Source organism: Aotus nancymaae, unplaced genomic scaffold (genome assembly GCF_030222135.1).
Source record: "Aotus nancymaae isolate 86718 unplaced genomic scaffold, 86718_ANA_hifiasm-v0.15.2.pri h1tg000006l, whole genome shotgun sequence".
In the NCBI taxonomy this organism is placed as follows: Eukaryota; Metazoa; Chordata; class Mammalia; order Primates; family Aotidae; genus Aotus; species Aotus nancymaae.
Window position 1 is genome coordinate 49,593,564 of NW_026988417.1, and position 17,792 is coordinate 49,611,355.

The 17,792-nt window shown below is 39.2% G+C and overlaps 1 pseudogene; it reads left to right on the top strand.

Moving 5' to 3' along the window:
- Positions 1 to 1,911: 1,911 nt before the first annotated feature.
- On the top strand, positions 1,912 to 16,528 carry LOC105709201 (mortality factor 4-like protein 2; annotated as a pseudogene).
- Positions 16,529 to 17,792: the final 1,264 nt, after the last annotated feature.

Below are 17,792 nucleotides of genomic sequence, written 5' to 3' on the forward strand. Positions count from 1 at the left end.
TATAAAAATAAAATAAAATAAATTCTCTCAAGTCAGTTAACTTTAAGGCATCAATATCCAGGGTATTACATTGCTCTCAGTAACAATAAGCACATAAAGAGATACCTGAATTCAAGCTTTGAGGATTATCTGTTAACTCTGCATTTGATATATTTGAAGATATCTATGTGTCCTATGAAGCTGTAATGGAATTTGAGGTAATCTGAAGGTCCAGAAAACTAAATACACATTAGTTACTGGAAGAGTAACTTAGACTTGGAGAAACAAAATAGATTTAAGTGAACATCTTCAGAAATCTTGCTATTATCTTTTTCTGCTGTAGTTAATCACACCGTTTGGAGGATATTTGGATATGAACATGTAAGGAAATGCAGTACCTTTATTCAGAAAAATAAGGGAAAAAAATCAGGCAAAGAAAAAAGTAGAAATAATATTTATTTATTTGTTTTAATTTTGATTTAATTTAATGTTTTGAGGCTGAGTCTTGCTCTATCGTCCAGGCTGGAGTGCAGTGGCTTGATCTCAGCGTACTGCAACCTCTGCCTCCTGGGTTCAAGCAATTCTCATGGCTCAGCCTCCCAAGTAGCTGGGAGTACAGGCACATGCCACCATGTCTGGCTAATTTTTTTTTTTTTTTTTTTTTTTTTTTTGAGACGGAGTTTCGCTCGTTACCTAGGCTGGAGTGCAATGGCGCCATCTCGGCTCACTGCAACCTCCATCTCCTGGGTTCAGGCAATTCTCCTGCCTCAGCCTCCTGAGTAGTTGGGATTACAGGCACGAGCCACCATGCCCAGCTAATTTTTTGTATTAGTAGAGACGGGGTTTCACCATGTTGACCAGGATGGTCTCGATTTCTTGACCTCGTGATCCACCCGCCTCGGCCTCCCAAAGTGCTGTCTGGCTAATTTTTATATTTTTAGTAGAGATAGGGTTTCACCATTTTGACCAGCCTGGTCTTGAACTCCTGACTTCAAGTGATCTGCCCACCTTGGCCTCCCAAAGTGCTGGGATTACAGGTGTGAGCCACCATTCTAGCCATATTTATATAAGTGTCTACATAGTACTCAACATTTTACAAAACATATTCATTTGCGATGTCATATCTGACCCTCACCATACCCCAGTGTTGTAAACAGAGAGATATTCATCCCATTCTATAAACTTCAGAGAAAACTTAAGTTAAATGACATACTCAGGCTGGACATGGTGGCTCACACCTGCAATTCCAGCACTTTGGGAGGCTGAGGCAGGATTGCTTGAGCTCAGGAGTTCAAGAACAGCTTGCACAACATAGCAAGACCTCGCCTCTACTAAAAATTCAAACAAATAAGCTAGGTGTGGTAGGGCATACCTGTAGTCCCAGTGATTTGGGAGGCTGAGGGGGGAGAATTGCTTGAGCCAGGGAAGTTAAGGCTGCAGTGAGCCATGATCATGCCACTGTACTGCAGCCTGGGCAATACAGTGAAAACCTGTCTCGAATAAATAAATAATAAAAATGACTTATTCAACCTCAAATAGCTCCTAAAAAGCTGAAATACAACTAAGATCTAAGACTTCTGCTGTAGGTAAAAGTTTCAACTACAAAGGAGAAAAGATAAATAAGAAAGAAAAAATATAAACAGTGAGAAAATGAAGCTAACCAATTTTACTCAGTATAATGAGCAATTGTTGAGTGGTTATTTTAAAAGTCTATATGCCTCCCCAAACATTTTACAATTCCATGATGATATTTAAGAAACTGGGCATTTCTCCATCAGCCAAGAAGGACACTGGTGTTGAGTACAATAATCACCATGGCTTCCAGTGTTTTGAAGAAATTTCAGATGCATAGCCTTCTGGCCAGGTGTCTGTGATCTCATATTGTCAAAGCATTTGTTGTAATGTGGGGGTTGCAGCTCTCTAAAAGTTCACATGGCTGAACCAAGAAAGAAGGAGTATGCAGATTTCTACAGAAAATATGATTCCATGAAAGATGTTGAGGAGATGAAGAGGGCTGGTATCTTTCAGAGTGCAAAGTGATTTTGGAATGTAAAGAATGTTTTGGGGTTGAGTTCCAGGTTTGTCACTGACCTATGTTCCAGAAGTATGAAACATGAATATGTGGGCTAAAGAATCATTCGTACTGATAAACAAACAATTAAAATTTAAAAAAGGAAACAGGAAACTGAGTTAATTCAACACTTGTTCTTCTTGTTATCATCTGTGTAATGCAGTTAATTATAGTACTCATTCATAAAGTTGTTGGGAGGATTAAATGAGATAATATATGATAAGTACTCAGTGTTAGTTGTTATTGGTGATGTTGTTAATCAGGATGGATAAAACTACAGAGAGTACAAGATATGCGTTTTTGTGCTGTTATAATCAGCCAACTATAAATTCTTTTCCTTCAATTCTTTTTCTAGAGAATGAAGACAATATTTCTTTCTAGTTGCCTACTTCACAGAAAAAAATCACCAAAGTGTTCTGAGCACTGTCAAAGCCTTGTAGAAATACAAGAAGATCTTCCGACCATTTTTCTCTTCCAATCTTTCTCCTTGCCATTCTAAGCAGAGCCATACTGCAGGGCAGTGGAAAGGGTATATAAATGGTCATTCATTCAGACCTACATGGCTGTCGGGGAATTTAAGAGTTCAGTGGCTGAACTGGAAAGAACAGCCAGCTTGATTTTATTGTTTTCTGAGATTCAAATGAACAGCTCATACTATCTATGAGAGGTTCATTGAGATTGCAATGCACATCTCATCTAAGGAACAGACAGATTATTTTGCTGAGGGTGAGGATAGTCACTAGCCTGTAAGAGGTTTCTCCACAAGATGCTTCCTCAAAATGTACTTGCAAGGTTGTTGAGGCTACTGCTCACCTTAGGCATAATCCCACTTTGGCCCGAAGATCCCACTCTGCCAGTGGCTCTGTTAGGTCTCTATCACTTCATTTCTATAGCAGCCCTCCTGCCAGCCGGCTGCCAACTATGAGGACCTGTTGTTAACGGCATATCACATGAACAGGTAAACATTCTTATTAGTATCTCAGAGCAGCTGTTACTCACAATTAGAGCATGGAAATTGACTAAATCACGGACCATTCAAACCCATCTACACCCTGTGACATCAGCATGTGGTTCTATTCTACCCTGCCTGATTTGAGATGCTTTAGGATTGATGTAACTTGGCAAAGAAATCCTAAGTTTCTGGGTCATAATTAAAATAAAACAGAAACAACCTTATTAATAAAGCTTAAATTATATTTGCCTGTATTGAGCCTGCCTTTCATTTTTCTGTCACTCAACTTTAAGAGATCTCTTATGATTTATTTATTTATTGTTTTTTTTTTTGAGATGGAGTCTGGCTCTGTCCCCCAGGCTGGAGTGCAATGACACTCTCTCGGCTCACTGCACCCTCCACTTCCCAGGTTCCAGTGATTCTCCTGCCTCAGCCTTCTGAGTAGCTGAGATTACAGGTGTGTACCACCACACAGGTTAATTTTGTATTTTTAGTAGAGATGGGGTTTCGCCATGTTGGCCAGGCTGGTCTCAAACTCCTAACCTCAAGTGATCTGCCTGCCTTGGCCTCCCAAAGTGCTGGGACTACAGACGTGAACCACTGTGCTCAGCCTCTCTTATGATTTATTAACTATTATCTGTATGTTTTCCTATATGACATTAAATTATATAGTCTTTGAAATTTTACTGTATACTTTCCAGAGCCGAGTGTGGTGGCTCATGCCTGTAATTCCAGCAATTTGGGAGGCCAAGGCGGGCAGATCACTTAAGGTCAGGAGTTTGAGACCAGCCTGACCAACATAGTGAAACCCCATCTCTACTAAAAATATAAAAATTAGCTGGGAGTGGTGGTGGGGACCTGTAATCTCAGCTACTCAGGAGGCTGAGGCAGAAGAACTGCTTGAACCTGGGAGGCAGAGGTTGCAGTGAGCTGAGATTGTGCCACTGAACTCCAGCCCGCGTGACAGAGCAAGACGCCCGTCTCAAACAAACAAACAAATAAAAAAACTTTCTCTTCCAGAAAACTGATTTTTACCCTTACTCTTTTTTCCCATTTTTTCCTATATTCTCTTTCTCCTGAAATACATCATTTCTCTCCTGTCACCATAATCATCGTGACTTTTTTCTTTTTCTTATTTCCTTTACTAATATCTCAAAGGTGTTTTAATTTTTCACTGGAAGCTGTGTTAAATTTAAACCAAAAGACATTTTAAAGATTAATGTTTAAGAAAATTTCTTCATACTTCAACTGCATAGCAGTTGATATAAAAATATTTCTTAAAAATAGGAAAAATCTTGGTCAAAGTGATGTATATTTTATCCTCTCTGGGACATTGGTTAACAATTATCAACTGTCAAAATCAGCATTTCCCAATGTGAATTTATTTTGAGAAAAATCTAACATGATTCTAGAAAAAGCAAGGGGAGAAAGTAATAAGGTTTTTGCTTGTGTCAATTATTATGCTTTAAGTTTAATTAATGAAACTCAATTTAAACTGTCTGAATTAATAAAAAGCACTTATTTATTTATTTATTTGTTTGTTTGTTTATTTATTTATTTATTTTTGAGACAGAGTCTCGCTCTGTCACCCAGGTTGGAGTGCAGTGGGGTGATCTTGGCTCACTATAACCTCCACCCCCAGGGTTCAAGCAATTCTCCTGGCTCAGTCTCCCAAGTAGCTGGGACTGCAGGCATGTGCCACTACACCCAGCTAATTTTTGTATTTTTAGAAGGCATGGGGTTTCCCTCTGTTGGCCAGGCTGGTCTCGAACTCCTGACCTCATCATCTGGCTGCCTTGGCCTCCCAAAGTGCTGGGATTACAGGCATGAGCCACTGTGCCCAGTCAATAAAAAGCATTTATTAGCTTTGCTGATGGTTGTCCACTCAAAAAATATGTGTTGAGTTAAACAACTATTTTTTAATGAAGAGTCTTTTATCTGAACGTACAAGGGGAGGCGTGATATAATCAGGCCTCCAGCTCCATTTCTTTGCAGTTCTCTGGGCTCTATATCTGTGTGTCAGGTTCTTCACTCTTCTCTGCAAAATGACTGGAGAACATCCATTCCTGACATTTATACATTACGCTCTCCAGAGCGTAAGAGAGGATTAGTGTTCTTGAAATATCCCCCAAAGAGTTCTAAGATTTGCGTTTATTGGACTTTTTCAGGTTATATGCCCTTTACCAAATCAATAAATCATTGTGGAAGGTATAACATGTAATGGTTGACTAAGCCTACATCACATGTTCTTCTTTGGAGCCAGAAGTGATATCAATTTCCCCAAAATTACAAAACTGAAATAAAACATGAACACAATGGAAACAACTAACTGATGTCAATTATAAATAACTTAGAGAAATATTGGCCTATGCTGCCTCTTAATTCAAGCACAGTCTTGAAAATGGAGAAGACTTCAAACCTGGAGAATAAGCATTGAGGAGACACAGCCTGGTGATTTATTATCACTAAATCTTAATGTAAGGAACCATTAAATCATAAGTCCATTAGGAGAAAACTTAATCTGTTTTGTTCACCACTTTTCCCTAGTGCCTTGAGGTTTTAGACACACAGTAAGCACTCAATAAATATGTGTTGAGTTAAAGAACTATTTTTTAATGAAGAGTCTTTTATCTGAACATTAGCAACTTTGTTCTCAAAGGGAGGGAGGATCCATAAAACACTAAGGAGGCCCCTTCTGAAAATAAAAAATGGGCAAAAGGGAAAGCAGCATTCAGTACATAGCCCTGTACAAGGAGGAATGGAAAGACATCAGGAAAATACTAGAAACTGTTTCTGTCCTTTAAAAAATAAATACTAAAACATGGTATACTGTCAAGATTATAAGCCACAGTCTCAAAGACATGGGTTGATACACATATACAGTCAACTAATCTTTTATAAGGCCACCAAGAATATACAATGGGGAAATAATAATGTCTTCAGTAAATGATGTTGGAAAAACTGGATATCCACATGCAAAATAACAAAATTGATGCTTATCTTACATCATACACAAAAATTAACTAGAAATGGCTTAGTCTTAAGCTAGGCTGGGTGTGGTGGCTCATGTCTCTAATCCCAGAACTTTGGGAGGCTGAGGTGGGAGGATCACTTGAGGTCAGAGGTTCAAGACCAGCCATTGAAATCTGGTCTGACCAACATCATGAAATCCCATCTCTACTAAAAGTACAAAAAATTAGTCGAGCATGGTGGCACATGCCTGTAGTCATAGCTACTTTGGAGGCTGAGGCAGGAAAATTGCTTGAACCCAGGAGGTGGAGGTTACAATGGGCTGAGATGGTGTCACTGCATTCCCAGTGTGGGTGACAGAGGGAAACTGTCTCAAAAACAAAAACAAAAAACAAACAAACAAAAACACTACAAAAAGACTTAAGCTAATGTCTGAAACCATGAAATTCCTAGGACAAAACATAGGGGAAAATTTCCTTGACATAGGTGTTGGCAATAATTTGTTTTATGTGATACCAAAAGCACAGGCAATAAAAGTAAAGATAAAGAAGTAGTGCACTGCATCAATCAAAAACCTTCTGCACAGCAAAGGAAACAAGCAACAGATGAAAAGAAAACCCACAGAACAGAAGAAAATATTTAGAAACCACAGATCAGATAAGAGGCTAGTATCTAATATAGAAAAAGAACTCATACAATGCAATGGTGAAAAGACAAAAAACCTAATTTAAAGATAGTCAAAGGACCAGAATAGACATTTTTTCAAAGAAGACATACCTAAAAAGCAGGTATATAAAAACATTACTAATCATCAGGAAAATGCAAATTAAAACCACAATGAAATATCACTTCACACCTGTTAGAATGGCTATTATTAATATTTTCATACCTTAGAGGTCTCAGAAAAAAATTTTTTTAAATAAAATAAAATAAAGAAGGGCTATTGTCTAAAAGGAAAAAGAGTATCAGCAAGGGTGTGTAGAAAAGGAAACCCTTGTACATTTTTGGTAGAAATGTAAATTGATATAGCAATTATGAAAAACAGTATGGCAGTTCCTCAAAAAATTAAAAATAGAACTCCAATACAATCCAGCAATCCCACTTCTGGGTATACAGCCAAACAAACTGAAATCGGTATCTCAAAGAGATATCGGCATTCTCATGTTTACTGCAGCACTATTCACATTAGCCAAGTTTTGAAATCAACTTAAGTATTCATCCACAGTTAATGGATGAAGAAAATTATTTATATATATATATATATATATATATTCAGCCATAGAAAGAAGAAAATTCTATCATTTGTGACAATGAAGACATCATGCTAAGTAAAATAAGCCAGATAAAGAAAAACAAATGCTATACAATCTCACATATATGTGGAATCTAAAAAAATTGAACTCACAGAGGCAGAAAGTAGAATAGTGGTTGCCAGGAGCTGAGGCACGGGTTCAGGGTTCAGGGTAAGGAGAAGAGATGGGAAGATTGTTAGTCAAGGGTACAAACTTTCTGTTATAAGATTAAAGAGTACTGGGGTATTGGCCAGATGCAGTGGTTCATGCCTATAATCCCAGCATTTTGGGGGGCCGAGGCTGGCGGATCATCTGCACTCAGTAGTTTGAGACCAACCTGGGCAACACGGTAAAATCCCTTCTCTATTAAAATACAAAAAATTAGCTGGACATGGTGGCATGCACCTGTAGTCCCAGCTACTTGGGAAGCTGAGTTATGAGATCACTTGAACCCAGGAGGCAGAGTTGCAGTAAGCCAAGATTTCGCCACTGCACTCTGGTTTGGGCTACAGAATGAGACTCTGTCTCAAAAAAAAGAGTACTGGGGTCTCTAATGTACAGCATGGTGACAATAGTTAATACTGCATTTTGAGGCTGGGTGCGGCTCACGCCTGTAATCCCAGCACTTTAGGAGGCCGAGGCGGGTGGATTACCTGAGGTCAGGAGTTCAAGACCAGTCTGACCAACATGGTGAAACCCCTCTTAAAAAAACAAAAAAACCCTTGCATTTTGTACTTGAAATTTCCTATAAGAGTCAACCTTAAGTATTCTCACCACTTAACTATGTCAGATAATGGATGTGTTAATTAGCTTGATTGTGGTAATCATTTCACTATAAATATAAATATATATAAAAAATCATCACAAATATATCTTATATACAATTTTTATTTGTCAATTAAATTAAATATATACAAATTTTATTTGTCAAATACCTCAAAAAGCTGGAGAAAAAAAGACTTAGGTTTGAATCCAGGTTCCATTGCCTACAAATTAAGATCTTGGGCAAATTACCCCTTTATTTGTTTCTTTTATTTTTTCAGAACAGGGTCTCACTATGTTACCCAGGCTAGCCTTGAACTCCTGAGTTCAAGGGATCCTCCTGCCTTAGCCTCCCAAGTAGCTAGGACTACAGGCACACACCACTGTGCCTGGCTTCAAATTACCTCTTTGAACCTTCGTTTCCTAGTCTGTAAGATGGGAATGATATCCTTCTTTCTCTTTATTGTGACAGTTAAATGTAATAACATAACAAAATGCTTAGTAGAGTGTCTGGCATGGCAGACACTTGATGAATGATATTTATTATCATTATTATTCTCATCATCTAAGAAACTTCAATTTGACATAGTCAAATATTCTATTCTACTCATTTACCTCTCTAAGTGAGGGCTACTCTGTAAGATACTGCTATGGGAAGATTAGGAATCTGCCCTAGGCATGTATAAGTAAGTACTTTATACTCAAATGAGTATAAATTATACCTCTGGTATAATTTCTATGGGGAGATAAAACTTTAGTTGCCATATAGGAAATCACTGGGGAATTTGGGATGATTTGAGGTGTTTTGTTTTGGGTTTGTTGTTGCTGTTGTTTTAGAGACAAGGTCTCACTATGTTGCTCAAGATAGTCGTGAACTCCTGCTCTTAAGTGAGCCTCCTGCCTTGCCCTCCCAAAGTGCCCTGGTTCCATGGTGATAAGCCGGGACCAGGCCCTAAACATCTGGCTGCTCCCAAAGTGCTGGGATTATAGGTGTGAGCCATGGCACCCAGCCTAAGTTTTGACCAATAGGAACCAAATATTTTGTGGAAAAGTTATAGTTTTGAATAGCAATTTAAAGATGAAAAATGGATGACTGAGGAAGAGTAGAAGTAGAGAAAGGTGTCAGTGGGAAGCCCCACATATGGTAAGACAACTATGTATGCCATGGACCACAAACAGGCTAGCCTGGTTGAAGCAAAAAGGTTGATCCAGAATGTAATGGGATGAGGGCATTAGATAGGTAAGGAAGTGACTGATGGAAAATCAAGAGTGATAGCTGATGATAAATGGTGATACTGATTATGATTTTGTGCATTGATATGCCATTTTGCCCTCTTTTTTCCATCTGCATGGATCTCAAAGATGAGCAATCTTCTCTCTGGAAGTGGATAAGACAGAACATTTTGCAAGCCCTTTAACTCCAGCAGGAAACACAAACATCCTGTGACCTGTCACTCAGGATTCTGACTCAGACTGGGAATCTGAGCAATGCTCATGGTAATAAGCCAGGACCAGGCCCTAAACATCTGGCTGCTCCACTCCATGGATCCTTGGCATGTTAAATGTCAACAGATCTTGTGGATATAAAGTTGACTCAGTCAGAAAACATCTATGGTCTACATGGAAAGGAAAGTCTTTTGGAAAGAAAAGAAGGCAGGGTGTCCGAACCTGACATCAGGATTTACCTACTCCACTCTATTTCTATTAGGTGGGATGGATGAGGAAAGAGTACTCAGCCACCTTTTCAAGGCATCTCGTGGTCAGGGCTATTTGTAACTCTAATCTCATATTCATACCAGTCCTTTCTAAATTCAATCCCATATTTACATCAAGCTGTCTTACAACCTTAAATTGGTTTCCAGGTGTATTCCAGTTCCACTGCCAAGTGGTAAGTACTGGATTATTCCTAGATAGACTCACCAAAAGATTTTACAATTCCTTAAAGGTATGTGCAAACTAAGTACTACACTAAAACAATGACTTTCCTGACCACCATCCTAACCATGACCTCAAACCTGGGTAATTTCATCTTACCATATTGCTTCAGATATTACACATGCTTTAAATACTATAGAGTGATGCCATTTTTATTTCCAATCTCAATTTCTTTCTTTCTTTCTTTCTTTTTGAGACTGAGTCTTGCTCTATCACACATGCTGGAGTGCAATAGCGCAATCTTGGCTCACTGCAACCTCTGCTTCCCAGGTTCAAGTGATTCTCCTGCCTCAGCCAACCAAGTAGCTAAGATTAGAGGCATGCACCACCATGCCCAGCTAATTTTGTATTTTTAGTAGAGACAGCGTTTCACTATGTTGGTCAGTCTGGTCTTGAACTCCTGACCTCAGGTGATTCACCCACCTTGGCCTCCCAAAGTGCTGGGATTACAGGCATGAGCCACCACACCCAGCTCCAATCTCGATTTCCGTTAAATTCAGATCCATATTTCCAACTGCCACTCTATATCAAAAATTTCCCCTTAACTATTCTGACAGCACTTAAAACTCAAAATGTTTATAACCAAATAGTTTATCTTCTTTCTGTTCCACTCACTCTAGCTACAGTCTCATCTGAAACAACAAAAAATTGCTTATCTTTTGCCTGTAACCACTATATTTGTTAACATAATCATCTTCCATACAGACTCCTAAGCTAGAAACCCAAGTCCCCACTGACCCATTTGTCTTTCTGTACCCCTGTCCTATCTAATTAGCAACAAAGGCCCACTGGTGCTACCTTCCAAATTACTCTTGAATTTCTCCTCTCCTCTCCATTCCCACCACCACCGATTACTGTAACACTCATCATTTCAAGTCTGGACTTTGGAACTGGACTCTGTCTCTGATTTCTCTCTCTTCCAATCCTATCCTCTACAATGATTACAAAATAATTTCCTGCTTAGCATCCTTCAAAGACCCTTCATCTACTATAGGGGTCTTCAAACTTCTTCACCTGCCACTCACACCCTTTGCTTTCTGCCACTAAGCAGCCCTTTCTGTTCCTCTCTCCTGTGTGCAGCTATTCCACCTAAACCAGCTTAATGCACATCCATCCTCTGGGCCTGTGCTCACTCATGAAACTTTGGCCTAGAAGTCTCTTCTCCTGGTGTTGTTATTTTTACTCTAAGCATCTCCTAGAAATAGTTCAAGGCTCAGTCTCGGAGTCCATGATGTCAGCAGAAAGAAAGAACAATCTCTCCTCCATGGTTCCACAGATTGTTGCATGCCACTATCACACACTTACTTGAATTCATTGATGGCTGTGGTTAGGTGAGCCACCATGCCTGGCCTGGGGTCTACTCATCTTTGTAGCCCCAGCATCTAACATATGGAGGCACTCAGTAAATAATGATGAATTAAACTGAATTGAATTTTTATAGTAACTGTCTCATATTTCCAGAAGTTCCTCTAACAATATGATGCAGGCCTTATTTTTTAAAGTAGCCATTATTTTGATAAGTTTTATCTTTTGTTGACAGCTAAATACACTAAAAGTCCTGTCTGGGTCAGGGTCATTCTTTGACCTATTTAAATGGTATTGTGATCATATTAGGCCCACATTGTTTGAAACCCAAGTAACTAGTTTGATTTCAAAAAAAAAGAAGAAAAAAAGAAAAGAAAGCACAGGTAACGAGCCTTCCCAAGAACAGCAATGGCATAGTTAACTTTGGCTGCCAATGCTCCTTCTACATTCATAATTATTATCATTGATGCTTTAGAGCATGCAGAATAGGGAAATAGTGTTTAACTGAGACATATTAAATTCTAACAGGCTGGGTGCAGTGGCTCACACCTGTAATCCCAGCACTTTGGGAGGCCGAGGCAGGCAGATTACTTGAGGCCAGGAGTTTGAGACTAGTCTGGCCAACATGGTGAAGCCCCATCTCTACTAAAAGTATAAAAAATTATCCAGGCGTGGTGGTGTATACCTGCAGTCTCAGCTACTCGGGAGACTGATGCATAAGAATCACTTGAACCCAGAAGGTGATGGTTGCAGTGAGCCAAGATTGCCCTACTACCCTCCAGTCTGGGTGACAGAGCGAGGCTGTGTCTCAAAAAAAATAAAAAATAAAATCAAAATCAAACAGGTAGCATAGAGACAAAATCTGTAAAAAACTAAACACTGAATTAATATTTTATAAATAAAGTGTTCTACTCCTTCACTTATCTCAAAATGTTTAAAGGCTCTATTTCCCCACTCATAGAAAACTAACAGTTTATGTCATTCAAATGATAATAAAGCAATAACTCTTACTTATTTTATTACATATGAACATCCTTAAGGAACAAGTATTATCTTTGAAAAACTGTTCAGAATTGGTAATTTTATATTTACTTCTATCTTTTGAATTATATCCCCTTCTTTACCACTTTTGTAGGTTAATATGATAAATTCTTGCCTTAACAACAGCTATTGATTATAATTATTGAGATACCAATGATCTCGAAGGTGAATGCCAACTATTACAAAGTATCTGCGGAAGACAATGGTGCTGTGTATGTGCAGAGAATTAGGAACACTGTCTTGCTCAATCAATTTGCAGTCAATGAGCTCATCAGCTAAATCTGATGGACTCACAGAGAATCCAAACAGAGTAATACAATGACAAAGACAGAAGTTGGTTTGCCCAGAGCAGTCAGATGAGGAAGGGCATCCAGCCAAGTTCAGAGATTCAGGGCAGACTCCAAATGAGCTAGAGCTAACAACAAGACAGTATCTCTTGTTTTCAATCCTGTGTAAATTACAAAAACAGGAGGATGTGACCATTATGGTGTGTTTCCCCCAAACCACTCATGTAGCTGTGATGTGAGCAGCTACAGAATTCTACAGGCTGACAGTAGAGGGAGAATCTTAGCCCTAATCTCAGGGCCACAGGATTTAGAAGCATCCACAGCAAATCCAGCAACTTACTAGTTTTCCTCATCTAGCCAGGAGGTCTAGAAAGAGAACTTGTCTCCCACCAAAAAAATGACACTTTGATTGCAAGTCTAGGTCCAGGATCTGATTTTGGCAAGTCCTTTAACCTCACAATATCTTATTGTGGAAGCAACGGTTTTAAAAAAACAAAAAGTCCTATCCAGCTTAAATAATTTTGCTGATACAATGACATAACTGGTTTGGGTCTTTATAAATTGCAAAGTCCTATTTAGAGGTAAAATAGAATGGTGGGGAAGCATCCACCTAGAATACCGATATTCTTCTTTGAATTCCTCATCAATTATTGAGCATCTACTATGCCTCATCTGCTTTATATGCTTAGGAAACCATGAAAACAAGACAGCTGAGATCTCATTCATCTTGGAGCTTCCACTAGGACTTTGATTGATATGTAACCAGCTTGCAAAATGCTGGTCATACACAAGTTTTGGCCTCTGCCCTCAAGCAGAGGGGCATGGAGAAGATTATGAGACAAATAATAGTAGTAATAAGACAATGCATTGAAATCAGTGCAAATCATTTCATCTCCATCCCAACCTCACCCTTTCACTGCACGATTGAGTTTGGGATTGGATTTAGGAGGTCCTGGATATGAATTCATCCTCTCTTTAAAATAATAATGGCCCTCTTCTCACAGGGTGGTTGTTCTCTGTGAGCCCAGTAGACATAAATATCCTCCAGGAGCTTCCATTCTAAGAGCGGGATTGAGACAATAAACATAAACACAGACTATTATGTAGTATATAGCTGGAAAGTGATGACCACTATGGGAGAAAAAAGTAGAGCATGGAAAAGGGATTCAGAGTGCAGAGAACACGGTAGGGGATTTGACATTTTAAAAAGAGTGAGAAAGCGGCTGCTGGGAAGATCTGGATTCTCATTTCAGGTCACCATTCAGAAAAAGCTAAGTTTGCTGTATAGTAAGCCTCAGGAGATCTGATCCTGATTGTAGACATTTTGCTATTCAAACGATAATAAAGAAATAACTCATTTATTCTGTTACATATAAACATCCTTAAGGAATAAGTATTATCTTTAAAAACCTGTTCAGAATTGGTAATTTTATATTTATGTCTATCGTCTAAATCATATCACCTTTTTACAACTTTTGTAGGTTACTATGATAAATTCTTACCTTAACAACTGCTATTGATTATAATTATTGAGATACCAATGATCTCATAGGCAGATGCCAATTATTACGAAGTATCTGTGGTTACAGAATCTTGGATTGTGTCTCCCACTTCATCCTTCTAGACCATCCTAGAAGATCTATAAGATTCTATCTGGGAAATTCCTTGGAAATTCTTGGAAAGAAGGAATATGGTTGGTTGGAATAAAAACAGGGTTGCATGAGTTCCAGAAAGCAGGCTTTTCAAACTCAGGACAACAATCTGTGGAAGAAGACAACTGCAAAAATCCAATTAGAAGCAACATGCAGAGAAGATGAGAGGGGTCTCCTCAAGAAAGAAGACAGCTGGTTCACAGCAGAAAAATCTTGACCCACCCTTCCAGGAAGATGGGGCAGGGGGGTCGCTCTGCAGAGAACCCCACTTCAGGATCTACGAGGAAGACCAGAAAGAACAAACAGAAGACTTCTGGGAACAGATATGGGAGCAGTACAAGCAAAGCACCTCAGACCCCAAGGAAGAAAAGAGCCTGGGCAGATCTCACTGTTGAAAGTGAGGACACATTTATGAACAGAAAGGAAGTTGAAGTGAAGATTCCTGAAGAATCAAAAACCATGGCTTGTTGGGGACTGGGACTTAGTTACCAAGCAGAAGCAGCTGTTTTAACTCCCTGCTAAGCAAAATGTAGATGCAATTCTAAAAGAGTATGCAAATTGCAAAAAAATCTCAGGGAAACGTCGATAATAAGGCATATGCAGTTAATGACGTTGTAGCAGGAATAAAAGAATTATTTTAGGCACTCAGCTGCTCTACAAATTCAAGAGGCCCCAGTATGTGGAAATCCTCTTGGCTCACCCTGATGCTCCAATGTCCCAGGTTTACGGAGCACCACACCTACTTAGGTTATTGGTAAGCATAGGAGAATGTCGGCCTGTACCTTCCTTGATAAGAAAAGCCTTGCGTTATTGTTGGGCTATTTGCATGATTTCCTAAAATATCTGGCAAAGAATTCTGAATCTCTCTTTACTGCGGGTGATCTACAACCATCCGATCTTTGACAAACCTGACAAAAACAAGCAATGGGGAAAGGATTCCCTGTTTAATAAGTGGTGTTGGGAAAACTGCCTAGCCATAAGCAGAAAGCAGAAACTGAACTCCTTCCTGACACCTTACACTAAAATTAACTCCAGATGGATTAAAGACTTAAACATAAGACCTAACACCATAAAAACCCTAGAAGAAAACCTAGGCAAAACCATTCAGGATATAGGCGTAGGCAAGGATTTAATGACCAAAACACCAAAAGCATTGGCAACAAAAGCCAAAATAGACAAATGGGACCTAATCAAACTCCACAGCTTCTGCATGGCAAAAGAAACAGTCATTAGAGTGAATCGGCAACCAACAGAATGGAAAAAAATATTTGCAGCTTACCCATCTGACAAAGGGCTGATATCCAGAATTTACAAAGAACTAAAACAGATTTACAAGAAAAAAACAAACAAGCCCATTCAAAAGTGGGTGAAGGATATGAACAGATACTTTACAAAAGAAGACATACATGAGGCCAACAAACATATGAAAAAATGCTCACCATCACTGGTCATTAGAGAATTGCAAATCAAAACTACATTGAGATACCATCTCATGCCAGTTAGAATGGCAATCATTAAAAAATCTGGAGACAACAGATGCTGAAGAGGATGTGGAGAAATAGGAACACTTTTACACTGTTGGTGGGAGTGTAAATTAGTTCAACCATTGTGGAAGACAGTGTGGCGATTCCTCAAGGACCTAGAAATAGAAATTCCATTTGACCCAGCAATCCCATTACTGGTTATATATCCAAAGGATTATAAATCGTTCTACTATAAGGACACATGCACACAAATGTTCATTGCAGCACTGTTTACAATAGCAAAGACCTGGAACCAATCCAAATGCCCATCGATGATAGACTGGACAGGGAAAATGTGGCACATATACACCATGGAATATTATGCAGCCATCAAAAACGGTGAGTTCGCGTCCTTTGTAGGGACATGAATGAACCTGGAAACCATCATTCTCAGCAAACTGACACAAGAACACAAAATCAAACACCGCATGTTCTCACTCATAGGCGGGTGTTGAACAATGAGAACACATGGACACAGGGAGGGGAGCACTACACACTGGGGTCTGTTGGGGGGAAATAGGGGAGGGACAGCGCGGGGTGGGGAGTTGGGGAGAGATAGCATGGGGAGAAATGCCACATATAGGTGACGGGGAGGAAGGCAACAAATCACACTGCCATGTATGCACCTATGCAACAATCTTGCATGTTCTTCACATGTACCCCAAAACCTAAAATGCAATAAAAAAATAGTAAATAAATAAATAAAAAAGACAAAAAAAAAGTAGCTCCTCTGAGTACCACCATAAAGCCCTGTGCTGATCTACAGACCACCCACTGTTATTTGCCTGAGATTTGGAAACGCTTTTTGTTTTTAGTCTTTTTCTTATAAAATTGATGTTGTTTAACATTGTTAATGTATAACAGGGCTTTTGTTTCAGTTTGTTTTCTGTTCTGTTTTAAACAGAAAATAAAAGGAGTGTAAGCTCCTTGTCTCATTTCAAAGTTGCTACCAGTTTATGCAGTAATTAGAACAAAGAAGAAACATTCGGTAGAACATTTTATTGCCTAGTTGACAACATTGCTTGAATGCTGGTGGTTCTACCCCTTTGACACTACAGCTTGGCCGACATGGTGAAATCCTGCCTCTACTAAAAATACAAAAAAAAAAAAAAAAAAATCAGCCGGATGTGGTGGTGGTGGCCGCCTGTAATTCCAGCCACTCAGGAGGCTGAGGCAGAAGAATTGCTTGCACACCAGCTTGGACAAAAGAGCGAAACTCCATCTCAAAAAAAAAAAAAAAAAAAAAAATTACCTTTAGGCTATGTATGCTATATAAGGGGTATATGAAACACAAATGAATTTTGTGTTTAGACTTGGATCCCCTTCAAAGATATCTCATTATAAACATCCAAATGTTCTAAAACCATAAAAAATCCAAAATCTTGGGACAAATCTGGTCCCAGGCATTTCTGGTAAAGGATACTCAATCTGTATAAATTATACACAATTTAATTAATTATATATATATTGTTTTCTTTTTATTTGAGATGAAGTTTTGTTCTGTGGCCCAGGCTGAAGTGCAGTGGTGCAGTCTCAGCTCACCACAACCCCCACCGCTCGGGTTCAAGAATTCTGCCTCAGCCTCCCGAGTAGCTGGGGCTACAGGCATGTACCACCATGCTGGTTAATTTTTGTAGTTTCAGTAGAGACGGGGTTTCACTATATTGGCCAGGCTGGTCTCGAACTCCTAACTCAAGTGATCTGCCTGCGTTGGCCTCCCAAAGTGCTAGGATTATTGGCACGAGCCACTACAACTGGCCTAATTTAATTTAAATCCAGAAATAATCCCTTAAACTTTGTAGCTCACAAACATAGCCTCCCTCCTTCCCCACAAGATTCCATCAGACTCAGGGAACATCATCATACATCAACATCATCATGGTTTGTATACTGAATGCCAAGTATGTGCAAGGCATTATGCCAAGAGATGTCATGACTTAACTCATTTAATGCTCACAACCATCCTGTAAGAAGAGAGCCATTATTATTTCCACGGTCAGAGAGAAGGTGGATTCACATCCGG